At 43.1% G+C, this 24,326-nt stretch overlaps 1 long non-coding RNA gene across 2 annotated transcripts in view; it reads left to right on the top strand.

Moving 5' to 3' along the window:
- LOC138741722 (uncharacterized) overlaps positions 1 to 23,460 on the top strand; it is a 31,213-nt gene extending 7,753 nt beyond the window's left edge. Inside the window, exons 3-4 of one of the 2 annotated variants that reach the window (XR_011343708.1) lie at positions 1,337 to 1,400; positions 22,463 to 23,460. This is a non-coding gene — a long non-coding RNA (uncharacterized lncRNA). Of the gene's footprint in view, positions 1 to 1,336; positions 1,401 to 4,537; positions 5,080 to 22,462 lie in introns of those variants that run through there. The other variant, XR_011343707.1, reaches the window with a different exon arrangement.
- Positions 23,461 to 24,326: the final 866 nt, after the last annotated feature.

Genomic DNA, 24,326 nt, shown 5'->3' with positions numbered 1-24,326 from the left:
ATCTCCTTGGTCTTGCTAACATTGAATGTCCTCTTTTCTGCGACTCTCTCACCATGGGCAACAACATTTCTTTTCTACTCTGCCCATGCCCTTCAACATTCAAAATGATTCAATGAGATCCCCCCCTCATTCTCCTAAATTCCAATGAGTACAGGCCAAGGACTGTCAAACACTACTCAGGTGAGGACCCTTTCTTTACTGTAATCATCCTTGTGAACCTCCTCTGAGTGTGCATGTTCAGCAAGAGAGATCTGATGAAAAGGCACTAAAACCCAGGTGATATTATTGAGTGTGTGTCCGTGCTTGTTCATCAATAAAATAAAATAATTTTGTTTTGCCTTCATTGAGTTTTCGTCTTTGCAGTTAAAATCAAAGGATCCAAGAAGGTAAACTTTCAGGTTTAGTTGGTGGTGAAGAAGGCAAAGGCAGTTTTGGGTTCCTCATTTCAGAAGGGATGTGCTAATGTTAGAGAGGGTTCAGAGGAGTTCCACCAGGATGATTCCAGGAATGAATGGCTTATCATGATTAGTGTTTGACAGCCCTTGGTCTGTACTCATTGGAATTTAGGAGATTGAGGGGGAACTCATTGAAACATTTGAATGTTGAAGGGCTTGGGGCAGAGTAGATAAGAAATGTGGTTGCCCATGGCGAGAGAGTCTAGGACAAGAGGGCACAACTTCAGGATTGAAGGGCATCATCTGAGAATAGAGATGCGGAGGAACTTTTTAGCCAGAGGGTGGTGCATCTGTGCAATTTGTTGCTACAGGCCAAGTTATAGAGGCCAAGTCATTGGATGTATTTAAGGCAGGGATTGGTAGGTTCTTGATGAACCAGGGCATCAAAGGTTATGGGGAGAAGGCCGGGCAGTGGAGCTGTGTGGGAAAATATCTGCTCATGATTGAATGGTGGGCGCAAACTCAATGGGCTAAACAGCCTATTTTGGTTCCTATATTTTATGTTCTTATGGTTAGAACCATGTGCTAGAGCACTGATCAGATCCACCAGGAATCGAAGATATGCAACATGAAAAATGGCCCTTTTGTCCAACTCATCCATACTGCCCAATTTGGCTATCCTAGCTCATCCTGTGGTTTGATTCATTTCCCTCTAAATCTTTCCTCTTCATGTACTTGTCTAATGTTGTAATGTTCCTGCCCTTTCTGCTTCCTTTGGCAACTCATTCTACATGCCCACCAATTAAACGTGTCCCTCAGATTCTCTTTCCCTTTCATTTAAGTCTCTTGAGTTTTGGACTCTCCTTCTCAAGAAAAAAAGACTGTGACCATTGACCTTATTTATACTTCTCATCATTTTTAAAATCTCTATCTGGTTTCAGCCTCTTATATTCCACTGAAAACAACCCCAGCCAGTCCATTCTCACCTTAGAAGAAGACCTCCAGGTAATGTGCACATTTTTTTTCTGCACCTTTTCCAGCTTAATGACACCCTTCCTAATAGTGAATGACTAAACAATGAAAAACTGAGCACAAGAGGTCCCATAACATTCAGGGCTTACAATGCCAGTTACTCTACTGCTTTTGGGATTGTAGATGAGTTCATGATTTGCTACTGATGAAGTGGGGGTAGGGGTGAAACTCCTCTGTCAGTATCCCAAGCGTCATCAAGGTCTCGGGAGAGTGTCAATCAGGAGGCCAATGCAGGTTGAACAAGCCAGTCCCAAAATTAACCTATATCTTCCTCATGCAGAGTTTGTCAATGGATGATTGAGAATGTCAATGAGAAATTGGCTATAAAATATCTCAAGCAGTGAGCAGGGTTCTTCTGCACAAAGTCTAAATGGTTATCTCTCACCATACAGCTGTATAAAGAACACAATTTGGAGCATAGAATTATATTGAAAAGGAAGATCAATGAGTTCCAGGTGAGGGCTGCGGGAGAGCATTGTTATGGGGTTCATTCTTGGGTTGCAGGTAAGAAGCTGTTGTTTAGTCTGTTATGAGGCAAGGTTAGCAGAGCTAGGGCTTTCCTCCTTGGTGAGAAGAGGAATGAGATGTGACTTAATGGAGGTCTGCAAGATTCTGAGAGGCGTGGATAAGGTGGACAGCCAGCATGCTTTTCCCAAGGTGAGAGAAGCAAACACCAATGGACACCTGTGCAAAGTAAAGGGAGGAAAGTTTAGGGGAGGGGTCAGGGGAAATGTTTTTTTCCCACAGAGAATAGAAAGTGCCTGGAATGCATTGCCAGGTGTGGCGGTGAGGCTGAAATATTAGGGGCATTTAAGGGACTCTTAGACAGGCACACGGATGAAAGAAAAATAGAGGGCTACGAGGTAGGGAGGGTTTAGCTTTTTTTTGTGGGTGTACATAGGCTAGCACAACATTTTGGGATGAAGGACCTGTGCTGTGCTGTCATGCTCTATGTTCTTTTGGTGTGTGCTTAACCCTTCTTCCCACTGGGCAGCAAATTGGGGGAAAACACAATAATTCCTCTGATTCAACAAGTATCAGGGCTGCAGAAACCCTGGCCAATATCTCTGCCTGACTGCAAGAAATAATCTGCTGGAGGAACTTAGTGGGTCAAGCAGCATCAGTGATGTATCTACTCTCCCAATAAAATCTACCCGACCTGCTAAGTTCCCCCAGCAGATTGTGCTGCTCCAGATACCAGCATCTGCATGTGTCTTTGGAGTTCCACCTTATTATCTGATTGAAACCAATTTCCTTGCCAGGAATTTGTCAGTTGGCGGCCACACTGGTGTTGCAGTGGGCATTCTTGTAAGGGTTGCTGCTTTGTTCTGAGTCATGACGTGTCAGGCTGATCAGTTCTGCAGTGGAGATCATAACCCTGTGCTTAGTCAACCTCATGGCAGACAGTAAAATCCATGCATCCTCCTAAGTCTCCTCTGAGCAGTTCAGAGAAAGAAGATTTTCTTCACTAAGCATCAGAAAGAAAGTAACCTCAGAGGAAATTTAAGAACACAAAATAGAAGATTTAATCTGGCTTTGTAGAATAGACATTCAACTTCTGCTGAATAGTTTACATACAACTGACAGACAGACAACAGACAGAAGGTTTGATGGAGACGGCATTATGGAGGTACGTAATGTAAGCGAAACGTGAAAACCTGCGGATGCCGTGATTGTACTAAAACCACAAAAATGATGTGGGAACTCGGGAGGTCAGGCAGATCCATAAGAGGTAAAGATATATAATCAAAGTTTCGGGCCTAAGTCCTTCTTTAAGGAGCTTTTGTCTCCTAAGATGGAGATGGAAAGATCGAGAAAGGGGAGAGTGTTGCTGGGGATGGATCAAGTGAAATTGAGGTCGGGGCAGAAATTGGCAGAAAAGTGGATGAAGTTGACAAGCTCATCACGTAGAAGGCAGCACCAAAGTAGTCGCAGCGGAAAAGTGAGGAACCTTGCCTGTGTAAGACTGTAGCATGTATTACTTCACATAGCCAACATAGTGCTTTGAAGAAGGGGTCAGGCCCAAAATGTTCATTATATATCTCCTCTGGACGTTGAATTTATCCAGCATTATTGAGGTAGCTAAATAAATATTATGATTAATATACATCTTATGAAGCACACCCAATAAGCTGAACGGCAGATTCTCTTATTATAGAGAGAGAGTTAGAGAAATGTAAATGGGCCCTTTGGCCCAAGATTCAGTGCTGACCATCTACCACTCATCTTGCACTAATCTTAATCAATCCCATTTTTAAAATTATTCACACATTTCCATCAATCTCCCCCCACCACACCCCCCCTCCCCCAACTGATTCTACCCTGTACCTGCAACTAGGGTCAATTAACCTACCTGCATGACTTTATGGTGTGGGAGGGATCAGGAGCACCACATGGTCTCAGGGAGAATGCACAAACTCCACCCAAACAGCAGCCAAGGTCAGGATTAAACCTGTCTCTCTGGAGCTGTGAGGCAGCGGCTCTACCTGCTTTGCCACTGGGCTGCCATATTTGCATTGCTTCCTCTCTCCAAACACAAGCAAAATTCTGACAAAGTGTGCACCGATGAAACATGAAACATACTTTTAAGTTTTAGAACTCTCTTTTGCTTCACTTTCGCTTGTTCTGTTGGGGGTGCCAGGCAAGGTGAAGGGTGAAACTTTGTCTGCATTACAGCAGATAAAACTTAAAGTCTATCATGTAGGTTACATTTTTAATGTACAGTAAAACCCCTGTTATCTGGAATTCAAGCAACTGTCAGCCTCAAGGAACTGGCAAAAAAAAATTGCAGAAAATAAATGGATAAAAAATACGGAAGTTTAAAATTGGCGCACCTTGCCAATCACGCAACACACAATCTCAAGCAACCGGAAAATTCACTCATCAGGCATCTACCAATCCTGGGGGCTTTAGTGTATTTAAATTTTTAGATTTAGACATACAGCACAGTAACTGACCCTTTTGGCCCACGAGCTTGTGCTGCCCATTTACAGCCAATTGACCTATAACCCCCTGTAGGTTTTGATTATTATTATTTTGTGACAATAAAAGGAACCTTGTACCTTGATTAAAGAGCAAATCAATATTCTACTCTGCATTTACTTTTGCAGCTCAAGAAACCGGCCCATAAGTTTAAAACATTAATGCTGCTGCTGTGATTGGAGTCTGAGCAGTACCCAAGAGTTAGAAGCCCTTGCTTATTATACCATAAACCATCTCCATATGGTACAACTTCGAGACTCCAAGCAATTCTTATCAACGTGATCCAATGAGGAGGCAATCCCCAGTGCTGTGAATTTCAGTACATTGTTAATAGGTTATTGATTGGTGTGGCATTTGTATCTGGGGGATGATTCATGCAGCCAACATCTTGTCAGAGTGATGTCCCCCTGCTGCAATATGCTTTCAGTCACAAAATATTACTCTTACCCAAAATCCTTTACACGTGCATCTGCTGGCTGTTGCTTTTGTCTGTTGGTGATGAATGTCTACTAGTTTTGTGCTATGGCCTAATGTTGAATGACACTGCCAGAAATCATCTAGTTGCTCACCATTCAAAAATGTTACAAGCTTTCCTGTCCAGGCTGGTTTTAAATATGGGTTCCACAGCTGACAAAGCATGGGCACATTACGTGCTTGAGAATATGCATTGATTGTTACATTGCAGTTCTATTCATCTGTTTAAAAGTTTTTCTCGTTTTAATAAAATATTACTACCCATTTATGTCCTACAAAATGTGCAATGGGGCATGATCATTTTCTGCACTGCATATTACAATTATAACAGGATAGTAATATAGAATAGTACTTCATTGAACTGTACAATATCTGACCTTTGAGATTAAGTAGAAAATTTAATAACATTAAGTTACAAATATTCACTTTAATTATATCTTTGCTGGCTGAATCTTAACATTCAATGTACAGAATTTATGTACAACAATTTAACAAAAGCTGTCTTCTCTATAATTGTAAAAAAGTTAGCCAAACAATTCAAGGATTATTTGTCCATTCAAGAGCACAGAAGGCCACTCAGCCCATTGAGCCTGTTCCGTCATTCAATCAGTTCATGAGCCATATCTATCACAAGCGCACCTTGATCTCGACCCCGTGGGTTCTGTGCCCAAGATGGCGGAACCTGTCCTTGGCAGCAGTCACGAGGTGTTGAAGACTCCAGGGAGCATTGGACCAGTGCAGGTCACCAGAAATGGGAAGAATAACCCCCTGTTGAGAAGAACATTTTGAGCAGATGACCCTACCTGGAAGGTAACCATTGGCATCGGATCAGTGAGGGGGTCAGTGGCTGATGGACCCATACAGGCTGTCATCAACATGCGATCTGGGGACACGCATGGACAGTGGGCTCCTGGGAACCAAGTATCATAGCCAGGATTTGAGGTGGTTATGAAGACAAGAAAGGCTTCCGAGGGACTAGAGCACTAAAGGCTTCCTGATTACCTTGGAAGTTTGGATCTGGAGCCCGGTTGGCCAATAGATCGAACAGGGGTCTGTACAGCTGCAGAGGCAGCGGGAACACTGGCGGTGAATCCACAGACATTCAGTAACTCTGAAGAGACTCTCTTTTGCTTCTTTCTCTCGTACTGTAAGGGCTGACACTTGGCAACTCTTTGTTGTCTGCCTTATGGCAGGCAGAAGGCAATTTCATGTAATATATATTCTGTACTATAAGATGACAATAAAGGAATCTTGATATTGGCAAATTTACTAAACTATTTTTATAAATCCCTTGGAGAAACTGAGGTATTAGGTAATTCCAATAACTGGCATTATTGATATATTTTAACCATGCCAACAGTGGTTTCATTTGGAAGTTTAAACACTGTCAATTCCAGTTTTTCATTGATCTGACTCGGAAAACGTAGGATAGCTGATGGTCAGTATATATTAGCTAGGCTGAAGGGATTAATTCTGTGTGAGTGAGCATTCTTATGTGCTCTCCTTCACTGAAATATTAAAATAAAATAACTCATTTAAATGTATAATTTTGTAATATACCATCAATTTTATAAATGCTGACCTTACATTTCCGGGTTCATTCCATATTAGCTCACAGTTACCGATAGCATTTCACACCGTGACTGCTTTAAAAAGATTTTGAATTTGGGTTACAATTTCGAATTTAATTTAAGGTTCTCGGTGTCAATGCCTCAGCAAGACATCACTTTATGAAATGGGTTGCAAGAATCCCATTGTTTGTCTTGGGAACAGGTTGTCATGCATATTAATGAGGCCCAGGTGTGGATGGCAAACTGAGTCTATTTCTGGCGCTACTGCCTAGCCACCTAATGGCCCTTTACACAAGAATTTGCAGCAGAAATTGATAGGAAACCAAAATGAAGTTCTTCAAAGAATAAAGTCACGAGAAGCTTGGACATTTTTTCCCATGTACCAGCTGTTGTTCAGTTTGTTGAACTCTTACACATTCCCAGACTTGTACAAGAGGTGGATATCAGTGTGGAATTTGGACATCAGCTACTGGCTCATCATGTGGATGTATCAGGCTGGAGGACAAATTGAAGGGGAAGTTTAAGTTTGCATCCTGATTGTGTTGTTCAGAGAAGGTAAATCTCAAATATTAAGTGGTTCATTTTAAATGATCAAACGCTCCTTTTATTGCCGCGGAATTAGACATTAAAAATGTAACATACATGATGTACTTCAACTTTTGTCTGCCGTCAAGCAAACCAAGAGTTGCCATGAGCATTGCCTGATAGGAGAAAATGAAGCAAAAGAGAATCCCTTCAGAGTCACCGAGTGTCAGTGGATGCGTTCTGTTACTCCCTCAGCCGCATAGAATTTAGTTCAAACCATTGTCACACGAGCTCCAGATCTGAACCTCCAGTTCATTGCTTGTGCTATTTTTAAGATCATCAATGCAGCTATTTTCCTCCTTTAAACTCACACAGTGAACCACACATGGTGCAGCTAGAAAGGTGATATTGTCAGTGAAGGGATCCTCAAAATGCTTACAAGCTATTTGCTGGCTGATGTCTCCAGAATTTTTGAGTGCTTGGTTCTTTCCACAGTGGTGCCTTGCACTGACAGAGAGTTGGCTGACCAACATAAATTACTGGCTCCCAGACATGGAATATTCTCAGAGGCATTTCCATTGGACCACTGAAGTTAACTGAGGGATAGCAGAATAGGATATGCTGCAATAAAAAGGAGGAAGAGAAGGGAAAATAAAGTTCTTCAAAGATCCAAATCCATTGAAGGTGTACATGGTGCACTTTTCCTCACTGATCCTCGGTATAGCTTGCGTCCACACCTCCTCCCTCTCCTCCATTCAAGGCCCCAAACAGTTAATGGACAATAGGAGTAGGCCATTTGTTTCACTGTGATCATGGCTGATCATCCACAATCAGTACCCCATTCCTGCCTTCTCCCCATATCCTTTGACTCCACTATCTTTAAGAGCTCTATCTAACTCTTTCTTGAAAGCATCCAGAGAATTGGCCTCCACTGACTTCTGAGGCAGAGCATTCCACAGATCCACAACTCTGTGGCCTCTGGTTCTGGACTCCCCAGCATCGGGAACATGTTTCCTGCCTCCAGTGTGTCTAATTACTTAATAATCTTATATGTTTCAACCAGATCCCTTCTCATCCTTCTAAATTTCAATGTATACAAGCCCAGTCACTCCAATCTTTCAACATATGACAGTTCTGTCATCCGAGGAAATTAACCTTGTGAACCTATGCCCCCCCCCCCAATAGCAAGAATGTCCTTCCTCAAACTTGGAGACCAAAGCTGCACATAATACTCCTGGTGTGGACTCACCAGGGTCCTGTACAACTGAAGAAAAAAGGCCAACATGCCATTAGCTTTCTTCACTGCCTGCTGTACCTGCATGCTTACTTTCAGTGACTGATGAACAAGGACACCTAGATCTCATTGTACTTTCCATTTTCCTAACTTGACACCATTCAGGTAGTAATTTTCCTTCCTGGTCTTGCCACCAAAGTAGATAACGTCACATTTATTCAGATTAAACTGCATCTGTTATGTATCTGCCCACTCACCCAACCTGTCCAAGACACCCTGCATTCTCATAACATCATCCTCACATTTCACACTGCCACCCAGCTTTGTGTCATCTGAACATTTGTTAATGTTACTTTTAAACCCTTCATCTAAATCATTAATATACATTGCAAATAGCTGCAGTCCCAGCATCGAGTCTTGTGGTACCCTATTAGTTACTGCCTGCCTTTCTGAAAGGGACCCGTTAATCCCTACTCTTTGTTTCCAACCAATTTTCTATTCATGTCAGTACCCTACCCCATACCAAGTGCTCTAATGTTGCCCACTAATCTCCTATGTGGGACGTTATCAAAGGCTTTCTGAAAGTCCAGGTTCACTACATACACTGGCTCTCCCTTGTCTGTTTGCATAGTTTCATTCTCAAAAAATTCAGAAGATTAATCAAGCATGATTTCCCCTTCATTAATCCAGACTGTCTTGAACTGATCCTGTAACTGCTATCCAAATGTGCTGCTATCTCATCTTTTATAATTGACCCCAGCATCTTCCCTACCACTGATGTCAGGCTAACGAGCTGGTCTATAATTCCCTGTTTTCTCTCTCTCTCTCTCTTTCTTAAAAAGCAACATTTCACTTGTAAATCTGCAGGGGTCATCTACTGCATCTCCTGTTGCAGTCTCCTCTACATTGAAGAGACTGGGCGCAGACTGGAAGAGTACCTCATCTCTGCCCACTATAATAGCGGAGATCTCTCAGTGGCTACTGATTTCAATTCCCTGTCCCCTTGCTGACAGGTCTGTCCATGTTCTCATGCCGGACTGAGACCACACATAAATTGAAGGAACAGCACCTCATCTTCTGTCTGGCCCCCCCTCCAATTGGATGGCATTAACATAGACTTGTCTGGTTTCTGTTAAAACCCATCCTCCGCACTGCTTCTTTCTCCTGTCACCTTTCCCTCTGTGGCTTCTCTTTCTCTTCCCTTTCTCCTCTGTCTCTTTTCACAGAGCCAAAATCATTTCTCACCTTTCCTCTTACCATAGCCAATTAACACCTTGTGCCTGTTGATCTGGACTCCACCCTCTGCCATTTTTCAGTCTTTATACAGATGCCTTCCTGTTCTTTGCCTATACCTTAAAGAAGGGTTCAGACCCGAAATGTCGGTAATACATCTTTACCTCATTTGGATGCTGCGAGACGGGCTGAGTTTTTGCTACAAACAAAGTGTCTGCAGACTTTCATGTTTCACTCAGTGTAAGATAGCTTGAGCTTCAATAAGGACATCTTCACTGAAGTCTACTACCTGCGTTGGTTGCATAAGGGCAGGACAAGGACTGCATTGCCGTGATAATTAAATTATGTTTTACCGAAGTAGGAAGCTGCGGCAAGTGAGACTTTTGTTGCTTCTATACATGGTACTTGTGTATATGACAATAAACCATTCAGGTTAGAAATTGAGATATTTAAAACATATCACAATTTTTAGGTCACTGAGGGTTTATTTTCAAAGAGAGTGAACCATATTTCATTTGCTCTTAACCAGATATCAGCAACAGAAGTGAGTATACAATGTTGCAAAGATTAATGCCACACCCCTCCACCCCAATGGAAAGGGACAGAGATCGCATGAACACACTTTAAAGATGTTCCAGTTAAGTTTGCCTTTGAAGGGGATTCCATTCCTCCTACACTGTATGTCTAAATAAATAAAATAATTGAAAAATGTTCAAAGTGACAAATGGTTAGCATAGAGTAGTGGTTAGCACAACACTGTTACAGCGCCAATGAACCAGGTTCGAATCTGGTGTTGTCTGTAAGGAATTTGTATATTCTCCCCATGACCTGCTTGGGTTTCTTCCAAGTACTCCGGTTTCCTCCCACTCTTCAAAATGGACGGGAATTGTAAGTTATTTGATGTATTTGGGGGCATAGGTTTGTTTTGCGCTGTACATCTAAATTTTCAATTTCATTTTTAAGTTTAAAAAAAATTAAATACAGATCATATAAGAAATTGGAGCAGGACTAGACTCTCTGGCCCATTTAGCCTGTTCCACTCTTCAACAAGATCAAAGTTTAACAGACCATGGACTTAGCTCCACTAACCTGGCTGTTCCCATATCCATAATTCTCTGAATATTTAAAAATCTATTTCTGTCTTAAATGAGTCAGACTCTCCTGCTTCCTTGAAAGGAGACTGTCATAGGTTCATCACTCTTTGGAAGAAGGATTGCATCCTTTTTCCAGTGGCTAATGATCACCCAATTAATTTGCTTGCTGAAGTGAGGAAGGTAATTTTACTAATTGATGCGTCAATACACAGTTTAGGTTCTGCTTGAATACTTGGCTCTAAACTGCTTCATAGCTCTGGATCATATGTAGATCAAAGAGCTGAATCCCAGAGGTGACTGCTATTGAGAGCAAGGGCAATATTTGACTGGCTGTTTCAAGGAATCATTAAGTCAAGTTTATTTGTCATCTGATTGCACAAGAACAACCAGATGAAACAGTGTTCTCCCATCCTCGATGCAAGATAGGCAGACACACAACCAGATATAACGCACATACAGACAAAAAATATTACACAAATGCAGGAAAACTGTATTCGCATATACAAATAAATATTGTTTTGTAAATGTGAGAGTCTCAAATGGTTCAAGTGAGCTTTTCCTTTGGTCGTTCAGCATTCTCACTGCCTGTGGGGAGAAGCTGTTCCTCAGCCTGGTGGTACTGGCTCTGATACTCCTGGATCTCTTTCCCATTGGGAGCAGCTGATAGTTGCTGTGTGCGGGGTAGAAGTGGCCCTCAATGTTCCTTTGAACACTGCAAGTCCCTTATCCTCCAGCATTTCTGTGTTTTCACTACAATCTCAGAATCTGTAGACTTTCATATTTCACTCGTCTCTCCCGATCCAATATCCAACAATATCATTGTTGGTCAGCTCCAGGATTTGCTGGTGTTGTCAGACCATTCAAGCCGCAACATTCACGGGTGGTTAGGAGGTATTCCTGTTGTAAGTGACCACATAAGTTATGCAATGCCCTGCCACAAACTGATGCTGGGTCATTTACAAGTTTAGATCTGTGACTGAGTGGAATGTCAGTGAGGGAACACTGCTGACTGGCACCTACTAGGCCTCAGGAGAATGTGCTGAGGGACTCACTGAGGCCTTGGTGCACCCAAGGCAAGAGATCTGTGGGGAAGAACTATAAGAACTATAGTCTAGCATTCTTCTTCTACTGAACATTGAGCAGTAAAGGTTGGTCGGGATGGCCCTCAAACAATAGAAGAGGGAGAAATCCAGAGGTGGGGCATACATAAGTGCAATGGTGCTTTGAATGGAAGCTACAGGGTACACCATTTCATCGGATGCAAGGATCGACAACGAGATAGACAACAGACTCGCCAAGGCAAATAGCGCCTTTGGAAGACTACACAAAAGAGTCTGGAAAAACAACCAACTGAAAAACCTCACAAAGATTAGCGTATACAGAGCCGTTGTCATACCCACACTCCTGTTCGGCTCTGAATCATGGGTCCTCTACCGGCATCACCTACGGCTCCTAGAACGCTTCCTCCAGTGTTGTCTCCGCTCCATCCTCAACATTCATTGGAGCGACTTCATCTCCAACATCGAAGTACTCGAGATGGCAGAGGCCGACAGCATCGAATCCACGCTGCTGAAGATCCAACTGCGCTGGGTAGGTCACGTCTCCAGAATGGAGGACCATCGCCTTCCCAAGATCGTGTTATATGGCGAGCTCTCCACTGGCCACCGTGACAGAGGTGCACCAAAGAAGGGGTACAAGGACTGCCTAAAGAAATCTCTTGGTGCCTGCCACATTGACCACCGCCAGTGGGCTGATATCGCCTCAAACCGTGCATCTTGGTGCCTCACAGTTCGGCGGGCAGCAACCTCCTTTGAAGAAGACCGCAGAGCCCACCTCACTGACAAAAGACAAAGGAGGAAAAACCCAACGCCCAACCCCAACCAACCAATTTTCCCTTGCAACCGCTGCAACTGTGTCTGCCTATCCCGCGTCGGACTTGTCAGCCACAAATGAGCCTGCAGCTGACGTGGACATTACTCCTCCATAAATCTTCGTCCGCGAAGCCAAGCCAAAGAAAGAAGAAACAGGGTACAAGAACAGAACGTACGAACAAATAAGATACCAAATTTACATTGTTTTGGGCTTAATGAGCAGAATGGAAAATACAATTTTTATTCTGAATAAAGTCGGTTTTGAATTTTAAAAAAAGTTGCAAGTTTTAAATCTGAGAGAAGAGATTAAAAAAAAAAACCATGGGCCACAAGTGAGTCATGTTATTGCATGATCTCCTTCCTTATCCTGAATGAATAAACACTACTTTTGAAAAACCGAGTGACTAATGATGAACAGCAAATCCTCAACAAAGACCCCAGAGAGACGTTGGAACCTGGAACAAAAAAAAAACCCAATCTGTTGGAGAAATTCAGTGGGTCAAACAGAATCAGCACAAATGAGAGAATGGCTAGACCCCGTCATTAAGACTGAATTGTCAACGTCCCATGTTGGGAACTTTTATCAAGACGTAATGAGGTGTTTTGGCCTGATGTTGCTCGATCCGCAGATTGTGTTTTAATTCTGCTCCAAGAATGTTCTCGAAAATTATGGCTTAGAGAGATTAATAACCTTTGCACCGTGCAAGGTCACAAAAGCCATGCAAAGAGCTAAAAATTTAGTTTTCAGAACACAATTCAAGTCACCTTTATTTATTGTTCAGACCATGCTTGCACAGTAGAGACTAGATCGTGTTTCTCCAGGATCATAGAGCATATTACATAATATGGGTTAGAATAGAAGTTAAACACATTGACAAGGCCTACATTCCTTTTCCTTGACAAGCAAAGTTTGTGTTTGAATATTTTGCATTACATTTTTAAATTTAAATTTAGACATACAGCACGGTTCAGCCCATGAACCTCCGGCTTCCCGATGACATCCAACTAACCAGACTGCTTTGAAGGGTTGGAGGAATCCAGGGCACCCGAGGAAACCTGCGCAGACACAAAGTCTTTAAAGACAGCACTGGATTCGAACCCAGGTTGCTGGCACTGCAGCAGCATTACACGAACTGCTACGCTAACCATACCACCCCAGTGATGATTTTGCAATACATTACCAAGAGCATATCAATCGATTGGCCAAACCCTGAAATCTATTGAGTGCATTGAGAGAAAATTCAAGCTTCGGAGGTGCAAATGGACTTGGGAGTCCACGTGCAGGATATCCTAAAGGTTGAGTCGGTGGTGAAGAAGGCGAAAGTAAAGTTGCCATTCACATCTAAAGGAATAGGATACAAGAGCAGGGATGTGATGTTGAAGCTTTATAAGGCTTTGGGCTCTTGATTTTGAAAGGATGTGCTGACATTGGAGAGAGTTCAGAGAAGATTCACAAGTATGATTCCTGAAATGAAGGGATTAGCACATGAGGAACGTTTGAAAGCTCTTTGACTGTGCTTCTCTGAAGAATGAGGAGGGACCTCATCGAAGCTTTTCGAATGTGGAAAGGCCTGGACTGAGAAGATGTGGTAAAGTTGTTTCACATTGGAGGGGAGTCCAGGACAAGAGGGTACAACTTCAGGATTGAGGATGCCAATTTAAAATGAGATGAAGAGGAGTGATGAACCTCTAGAATTTACTATCACGGAAGGGTAGCTGTGGAGGGAAGGTTATTGGATATCATTGAGCCAGAGATTGATAGGTATCTGAATAGTCAGGATATATGAAAGGTTAGATGGAGAAGGCAGAAGAATGGAGGTGAGTTGAAGAATAGATCAACGCATGATGGAATGGCATAGCAAACTCGATGGACTGAATGGCCTATTTCTCCTCCTATATATAATTAGAAAAATTATTTTTAACTGTGGGGGGTGGTGGTGGTCACTTTTAACATCTGTGTTCCTGCTTTCTTTTCTGCAGTGGGTCAAAGATACAGATACAAACACATTCTCCTCTTTACTGTTGCAAGAGATTTAAAAAAAAACAATTTTAGCAGAGAGCATTAATTTTAATAAAAAAATATGGTCCATATGTTCCATTTTTATTGGAAAATGAGATAGAGCATTAGTAATGGAGTTGAGGAAAGTCTGCAGAAGCTGTAGTCGAGTGCAATTCACAAACCTGTTATATCTGTTAGCTACTCCTTCCTCTTCCCCTTCATCCTTTCTCTCCTCTCCTCCTCACCTATCCTACTACCTTTTTATTGAGACATTGGTTTGTTTTTTTCTTATACCTGATGAAGGGCCTAGAAATGTTGGTTACCTTCCTGTGGGTAGTTAAGAGGTGTTGCAACAAAGACCTTGCACTGAACCAGGGTTGGCGCCAAGGAGCGAGGGAGTCCGTGGCCATTGCCCCCCCCCCCCCAAACAAGGTGCTGTTCCCCCCACATGGTCACGGCCATCACCTCCCACATCGGTAGTGTCTAATTTTGACAAACACGAGCGACTCTCTACCCATTCCCGGCCACATCACAAGCATGCGTCAAGAGTCAGTAGTGTCCAGTGATGCTTGATGCAATAAAAGGAGTGCCCTCATCTTCTACATTGGAGGGGCAGATGGTGTTGATGACAGGTAGGTCCCAGTATTCAATAGCATCCCACCCCCCCCTCCCCACTGTCGACACGCATGTAGGTCCCAGCTTGCACCCCCACACTCCCCCCTGCACTGAAACAGTCCCCCACTAACTCGCTAATGGCCCCCTCTAATATTTGTTCTGGCACCGACCCGGCACTGAATTTGAGGAAATCCAAGGAACAGATTGTGGACTTCGGTCAGGGGAAACCAGGAGAACACAAGCCAGTCCTCATTGAGGGGTCAGCACTGTAAAGGGTTAAGAACTTCAAATTCCTTGGTGTCAGCATCCCTGAATATCTCCATATTGATGCAGGCAAAAAGAAGGCTCACCAGTGGCTATACTTCATGAGGAGTTTGAGGAGATTTGGTATGTCACCAAAGACTTTTGTAAATTTCTACTGGTGTACCATGGAGAGCATTTTGCCTGGTTGCATCACTGTCTGGTATGGATATACTAATGCACAGGACAGGAAAAAGATTACAGAGCTGTGAATTTGAGCAGCACCATTATGGAAATCATTCTTCACTCTATTAAGGACATTACACCATCCAGGAATGCCCTCTTTTCACTACAGGAAGGAGTTTCAGTAACCTGAAGACGAACATCCAATTATACAAAAACAGCATCAGATCTCTGAATGGACAATTAACCGCAGACACTGCGGTCCTTTCTCTTATTTTGTACTAATTTATATATTGAAAATATGTAATTTACTGCATATTTTCACCTGTAACAACAAATTTCATGACAATAAACTCTAATTCTAAATTTCTGCAGCACATTTGTGTATAGCATTAGTAATGGTCTATATTCCAAGATTAAGAAATATCAGGACACAGGAGAAATTGCAAATTGTACTTTGGAAGTGGAAATGGAGTGTGCAAGAGGAGAAATGTTGAAGTCAGGGTTTAAGGTCAGTAGGGCAAGTGCAGGCAAGAATGTTCGGTCTATTTGTGGATTGAATGTCAGAGATAGAAACAGGAAGTGTGAGGTTGTGGTCTCTATCACGTTGGAGGCTGTGAAGGGAAGACCTGAAGCCGTGAGATCTGTGATAGTGTGGGAGTCAGTGGCCTGTTGTTTGTGGGTGGGTTTGTGATCTGGGGTAGATATCTGAAAACTGGTACCTGGCCTCTGCAAGGCATTCAGTTAGAGTGAAGTTAGAGTGGGGAAGGGGAGTGGAGAACTTGAGATTGTTGACATTGCGACGTCAATTGGAAATGCAAAGGTAGAATGAAAAGTCCTTCTTGACGAAAGGTTCCAACCCAAAACATAGACCGTTTTATTTCTCCCATGGTTACTGCTTGACCTGGTGAGTTCCTCCAGCAGATTGATTTTTGCTTCGGGAATCTGTAAATCTCTGGCAATTGCTCTTAAATAAACCAGCAGGTCCGTGCAAACAAGCTGCAGCCGCATCTAACATTTTTCTGCGACAGTGAGAAGCATGTCCCAGGTAAGGATAGCCTGGATTAATGCAGACTCGCTGTAATTTGATGACTGATTGTGTGACAGATCCACCTTTGCATCCCCCAGCAGCCAGATCTGGCAAAGAATGAGAGTCTACATTCCTTCGAATGGGGATTTCTCCCTCTGGGAAAAGAGAAGTTATTTATTTTTAGTCAATTCAATTTTGATATTTTAAACTGTGTTTTAAACTGTTTTTTTTAACACGATTTTTGAAATCAGTTAACGGTAAGTTAGCAGTTTTTAAATGTCTCTGAAAAGCTGAGATATTTAAATAATAATTTGATGTGTAATCCTGTTGCATTGGCAGGGAAAAAAAGCTTACTCAGCGAGTGTCAAAGGTTGTCGGGACATTGTGGGGACAGACACAGAAGTATTGCATCAGACACATGGTCACTATTGAGACCTCATAATGCTAGCTGGACACCACCCAAATGTGGTGTGCCAGGTTTTCTTGCCTCTCGCCATCTGATCCAGTCTAGAAGGGTGGATGGAGAGACGTACTGCAGGATGCGACCAGCTTGATTTTGGCCCATCTTCTCCTTAACTTCCCCTCCCCCCTTCCCCCATCACCCTAACGTTATATAAGCTTCTGAGGGCAACCCTTCATCTGCCAAGTGAACACTATGAATGTCTGGCATGTTTGAATAATATAATCCTTTGGTGGACAGGAAAACAGCAAAGAGCTAGTTTTAAATTGTGAGTTGACAATCAATGTTTTTTGGTGAAAGTGAATCCTTTGAACCATGGGTTTTCAACTCATATTTAAGCACCGCGGGTAGTGCAATATTTTAACTCGGTGTGACAACACAGTAACAGGTTCTTCAGCCCCATGAGCCCGCGGCATCCAAATACACTCGTGCGACCAATTCGCCTACTAACCCCGGATGTTTTGATGGGTAGAAGGAAACCAGAACACCCAGAAGAAACCCATACTGTCACAAGGAGAATATACAAACCCTTCACAGGTGGCGTCGGATTTGAACCTGGGTCGCTGGTGCTCTAATAGCCTTGTGCTAGTTGTGCTACTTCTCAGGACAAGAACATGATATTTCTTTGAAGTCAGGGCGGTGCTTGATCTAGAAGGAGAAACTGGAATCCCAATGAATATTGGGTCCCTTGGCCCTGTCTTGAATACTGAGCTACATTGCAAGAATTTATTGTGACTTTTTAATTTAACTCGACCCTTGGCTTCAGTGGAAATTTATTCACAAATACACTTCTTTTCATGTGAAGATTTCATTTGTGAAATTGCTCCCGAACAGAACTGTTTTAATTCAAATGTTTGGTCCACGTTTCTACTCCATCAAAACCCTTCATCAAATGTTTTTATTGTCAACATTTTACAATCTATTTGTATTTAATTTAATTTAGACATACAGCACAATACAGGCCATTTCTGCCCACGAGTCTGTGCCACCCAATTAACCTACACCCCCAGTACATTTCGAATAGTGAAAGGAAACTGGAGACCCTGGGGAAATCCCACGCAGTCACAGGAAGAATGTGCAAACTCCTTACAGATAGCTCGGGACCCAAATCCTCATTCTGATTGCTGGTGTTGAAAAGACGTTGTGCTAACCACTACACCAACCACTTGTATGTCAGCAAGTACAAATATCCCAATGCTTGCCTTGAGACAACAGTTTTGGCCATAAACCAAGGTAGAATTAAAAGGCATAAACTCTATTTAAACAGGCCATGGCTAGGAAGGGGGCTGTCGATAACTGCGGCAGCTTCGCTGGTGGCTGACAAGGCCAATGCAGGACCGACATGCCCGGCCACAGCGGCTGCAAGGGAAATTCTGTCCTAGGTTTGGTGCTGCTGTATCACGGTTCTTCCTCTATCTCCTTAAATGCAGCATAGGTTGATGGGTCAGGGAAGAGACAAGGGGTTGAAGCTAGTCAAGGGGGCAGGAGCAGAGTGATTGAGGAAGATGGTAATGTGGTGATGTGAGGTGGGTGGGGCAGGGTCAAGAACTCTGGATGCTTGGACGAGCACAGGAAGGGAGATCGCTCATACCATGAAGGAGGGGATCTGTGATTGCAGTGGGATGGAAGGTAACAACACTTATTTCATGTATTAAATTGAACAAGGCCAGCCCTGCATGTGTTCTCAAAGGAGGAGACAGCCAGGCCGCGCGATTGGAGACTAGAGCACTGGCGATGGTCAATGTGACAGGCACCAAGGGTTTTCTCCAGAGAGCCCTTGTACCTCTTTTTCGGAGCTCCTCTGTAACGGTGGCCTGTGGAGAGTTCCCCATGCAGCACAGTCTTGGGCAGGTTTGCTTTAGAGATTGTTCATTTCCAGGCATTCTGTGTACCATAGTAGTTCTTCCCATATTGTAGTTTATTTTAAGATAGAAAGCATAACACAAACTTATGTTAGCTTTCTTAAATTATTCAGCACTAAGGGAACTACTGTCTCTGTGCTCCAATACATGCTGGAAAAGTTCAAAGAAAATTGCTTCAGGGATCATAAAAAAGATACAAACACATTGGAAAGTTTCCATATTTATTTGAAAATATTTCCATGAACACAGATCTCCAGCACTCTCATAAAGGGTTGGGACAAAGTAAGTGAATATAGTTTACTAATGATGAAAAGATGAGCTTAAATTGGTTTAATGCATCAGATGTCAAACTAGGCACGTACTTTGACAAAAAGGCTTAATACTTACTGGGGAGCTTTTACTTCCAAAGCCAAGAGAAGGAGGTCTGGTCAGGAAGCCTACAAGTGTCCAAACTAGGAGCAAAGGTGGATGGTGCTAAATGCAGCACAGGTTGATGGGTCAGGGAAGAGACAAGGGGTTGAAGCTTGTCAAGGGGGCAGGAGCAGAGTGATTGAGGAAGATGGCAATGTGGTGATGTGAGGTGGGTGGGGCAGGGTCAAGAACTCTGGATGCTTGGACGAGCACAGGAAGGGAGATCGCTCATACCATGAAGGAGGGGATCTGTGATTGCAGTGGGATGGAAGGTAACAACACTTATTTCATGTATTAAATTGAACAAAACTTCAATAATAAAATCAGAGAATACATGGAAAAACTCAGCAGGTCTGCTAGCATCTGTGGAAAGTGAATGTTTTAGATTCAAGACCCTTTAGCAGAACTGGGGAATGACAACATTTAACAAGATATTCAGTTCTCAATTACTGCCTGCCCTGCTGAGTTTTCCTGTCGTTTTTTCGTCTTCGATTTCTAGCATTCGCAGTTTGATTTTTCACTCAACTTTAATGAAGTTATTTCAAACAAAAGAAAATGCATTGGTATGGTGATACAACCATTACACTGGCCACCCACCTACCAGCTACTGCAGGGGGCAACCACTGTACCTGGAGGTAGGCCACCTGGGAGGCTGGCCCCACCTGCCAGCTGTCAATCACCGGCCATGTAAAGACACGAGCCAGCCCCTTCAGGGGCAGTCAGACATATGGAGCCAGCAAAGATACTGAGACTGGTGGGCACGTTTAAGCAAATGAAAGCCTGTTGTAGTCTGTGGACTTTGCATCATAATTATTCACACAGCAGGGCTTACAATTGGAAAGGATAATTTTGCTTTTGGTTATGAAGGTTGAGTGGCTCTCCAAGAGAAAGCAGAGTCAGCTGCACTGATTTAACTGGAAACATTACATTGGACAACACATTGTTTTCAAAAGGTTTGCTTTCTGAAAAAAAAATGGGGATAATGATAAACAACCTCAAGCTGAATGCAAAGATAATTTCAGATTTGCTGCATCATGAAGGAAGTTGGAGAAACATTAAATTAATTTTTATTGAATTTTGCACGTTGAATCGCTTAATGATGCTGACACATTGTGCTAGTTCAACTGACTAAAAATATTTTGCTGCCGGTTTTTGTTTGTACTCAGCATCTGATGCCTCTCGTGTCAGTGTTCAAAAGTAGTCAGCCAACACTGACAGATTCCAGTTGCCCTGACGCTGCTTTTCCATGGTTGCAATATCCTCGTGAAACCTTTCATCAGGTTCATCACCAACTGCACCAAGATCAGCAGGGAAGACGTCCAAGTGCAAACGCAGAAAATGAATTTTCAATGACACGCTGCACTTCATGATTTTGAATACGTGAAGTAGACTTAAAATATGGCAGGAAATCGCCAAAAAAATAGGTTATATCTAAAAAAAAGGAAATATTTTAAGGTAATTTTTGTGATCAACAGTCAGTCCAAAGTCCATAAAATACACTCAAAAGTGTTCAAGAAGCAAAATCTTCATTGTCCAGTCTTATTCCAATAGAAGCGGAGGAAGTATTATGAAGTTAGTAGTAAGTGCACTGTCAATGTTTATCCTTCGAATCATAACTTGAGCCAGGTCTCAGCTACCAAAACTATATTCTAATCCCATTCAGTGATGTGCCTTCAGCTCACCAACATATGCAACTTCTTCCCCTCTCTAATCCTGCAGTTTGGTTTGACTCCAGGATATTGTATAGAGCCCAGAAAACAATTCTTGTGCCAAGAATTGGACATCTGTCTCCTGTTTCTAAGAAAGAGCACCCAATGCCAAGTTCTGGCCTAGCTATCTCCCCATCTCAGCACGAGCTCATCTTATCCACTTAGACCAACCCCAGAGGTTCTAAAGGTTTACTTGCACGATGAAGTGCAAAATAATGCATTTCCCCTCCCAAATCTTACTGGTCAAATACTATTTAAAACCCGCAGTGGCAGCTGCTGTTAGTTTGGAACACCTGAAAGTCAAATTGGAAAACTAACACTAAGCTATCACAGTTTGACAGCTTCCGCACATTTCCTTGTGAGATGCTGAAGGGGTTACAACTCAGTATAGAAGGAAGATTATTCAGAGTAATGCTCCTTCAGCATTAAAAACTTGACGAAAGCTGAATAAATACTGTCTGCCAGCAGCGTTTATTACAAGTAAATGATGAAAATCTGTCGACACCGTGGTTGAAGTAAAAGCACAAAATGCTGGAGAAACTCACCAGGTCAAATAGTGTCTTTTATGTAGCAAAGATAAAGATACAAAACTGACAATTTGGGCTTTTGCCCTTTATCAAGGTACCAGAGAATGCCGGCACATGTCCGAACAAGAAGATGGTGGGGAAAGGGGGGGGGGGGGGTGCGGGGAGGGAGTAACAAAGGAAGGTGATAACTGGAGAAAGGAGGGAGGGGACAGCAGCAATGATGGTGAGGAGGGATGGCTGGATGCGTAAAGGGGAAGGGAGGGGAGAACTAGAAAGATAGGAGATAGGAAAGGGGGAGGGGAAAGAAAAGGCAAGCAAGTTTAGCAGAGAAGTCACTGTTAATATTGTACTGACAATAACCACACCAGCAGTGTGAGTATAGAACAGCTTTAATAAACTAATATGTACACTAAGAGGTCTTGTCTCTCTGCAAGACGAACCTGGAAGGTTAGACTGTAGCTCTGGACTGCTTTATATACAAGGTCACCAGGATGATCCCTTGTGACCTAGTGGTGTAATTACATATCACCACAAATATCATTTGGCTGGAAAGTGCCTTGACGGAAAAGGGAGCTACCTCCCAGTAGCCAACCATTTCAATTCTGAGTCACACTCCCAGACTCGGATGTCTGCCCATGGTTTTATCTGCTTTCTGCTAACATACTTGGCTTTTCTTTCCCCTCCACCTTTCCTGTCTTTCCAGTTCTCCCCTCCCTTCTCCTTTCCCCACCCAACCATCCCTCCTCCCCCTCATTGTTGCTGTCTCCACCTATAATCTTCTGCCTTTGCCACACCTCCCCTACCTTTTTGTTCGGACTTGTACCAGCATTGTCTCATACCTTGATGAAGAGCTCAATCAAGCCCGAAACATCGGTGATGTACTTTTACCTTTGCTTCATAAAGGACTCTGTTTGACTTGCGGAGCTTCTCCTCCAGAATTTTGTGTTTTTATTAGTTAATTACAACTTTCTTCTCAATAAAAAATGCTGTCCAAAATAAAATTCATTTTTTTTAGATCCAGGACACTTGTACAGAATTCAAGAGCTAAAAGTGCACACCATGGTTTATTTTGATCATTGGGCTTTCAATGGGTCTTAATGCTGTTTGCCACATTGACCACCGCCATTGGGTTGATCTCGCCTCCAACCGTGCATCTTGGCGCCTCACAGTTTGGCGGGCAGCAACCTCCTTTGAAGAAGACCGCAGAGCCCACCTCACTGACAAAAGACAAAGGAGGAAAAACCCAACACCCAACCCCAACCAACCAATTTTCCCCTGCAACCGCTGCAACCGTGTCTGCCTGTCCCACATCGGACTTGTCAGCCACAAACGAGCCTGCAGCTGACGTGGACATTACCCCTCCATAAATCTTCATCCGCGAAGCCAAGCCAAAGAAAAAGAAAGAATGCTGTTTGCAGTTTTCACGATCTGTATTAGATAATACAAATAATCTGGACCAAGTTTCTATATTTAAAGCATCTGGAATAATTCTAAAGTTGAAGCATAAATGATTCTGAATATTTTCCATTACTCTGAAAATTTTATGAGGTTCTTACAGCCATGAGAAACATAATAAAAATAGTTCCAGTGGAAGTCAGAATATTTTTAACTGTCTAGTAGCTCTGTTATTGGTGAAAGGTTGTGTTTGTTAGTTTCCTCCTGTGGTGGTAAATCTTCGTCCGTGAAGCCAAGCCAAAGAGAGAAAGAGAGGTATACCACCGGCCTACTGCAGGGGGCAACCTCTGTACCTGCAGGAGTGTACCACCGGCCTACTACAGGGGGAAACCTCTGTACCTGCAGGAGTGTACCACCGGCCTACTGCAGGGGGCAATCTCTGTACCTGCAGGAGTGTAAGGGGACAGGACAATACCTGGCCGGCTGTCAATCACCCTCCAGGTTATAAGCCTGCGTCGGCCTCCCGAGGCCTCACTCAGAGTTGCTGCAGCTATAACCAGCCTGGCTCTGTGGAAATCTTTGTACAGTCTTTACCTTGTGTGTGTCTGATTCTGGCTAACAGCACACCACACCTCCGTCAGTCAGTGCTGGGATTGATGAACTCATCATTTGATTTTGGAAATGGGAACATGCTATTCTTTGTGCAGTGAAGGTTAAGAAATGAGATGTTTGCAGTTATAAGATACAGGATTATAGAAATGGACGACAGAGGAAACCATCAAGGTGCTGAGGGGAGATGCTCTGCTCAAGATCTTAAGAAGCTATGGAAGGCAACAAATTCAGCTCAACCTCCTGAAATGGGGGAACTATATATAAAAAGTGCTATAATATCTACATGGTCAAACCAAAATGTATACAAATGACCTTGAATAAAATCTGGAATATACACTTTAATCACATGTGAATTGTTAGATTACAAATTTAAAATTGTGGAACACAGGGGCAAATAAATGAAAAAAAAAATTGTTTTTCCAAAACATTATGGAGGGCCCAGCACCCCTAACAATAGGAGAAAGGGAAGCAAGGGTCCCTTCAGAAACACTGAGTGTCTGTGGATTTGCCTTCAGCACTCCTGCCGCCGCTGCAGCTGCATGGACTCTAGCTCAAACCATTGGCAGCTTGACCTCCAGATCCAAACCTCCATTACAATCAGGAGGTCTTCAGGGCCCAAGGTCCTTCGGGATCTATCCTTGCCCTCATCCCAAGACCTGATTCCCATGAGACTATCTTCAGCTCCACACAGCCTTTGTGGGCCCTTCAACCATATGTTGCCAGCAGCCCACAAACTGTGTGAGTCTTTCAGCCGTTAAGCCCCTCGCTGGACCACTGCTGTAGTCTCCGTCTTGTAGGGCCGTCTCCTGTGTTTCTCCTTCTCATTGGGGTGGGGGTGGGGAGGGTGTTCTCCCTGTTTCTTGTGCCCTGCG

Source organism: Narcine bancroftii, chromosome 8 (genome assembly GCF_036971445.1).
Source record: "Narcine bancroftii isolate sNarBan1 chromosome 8, sNarBan1.hap1, whole genome shotgun sequence".
NCBI classification, from domain to species: Eukaryota; Metazoa; Chordata; class Chondrichthyes; order Torpediniformes; family Narcinidae; genus Narcine; species Narcine bancroftii.
The sequence above is the reverse complement of the archived record's forward strand: the minus strand, read 5'-3'. Positions and strand labels throughout refer to the sequence as shown.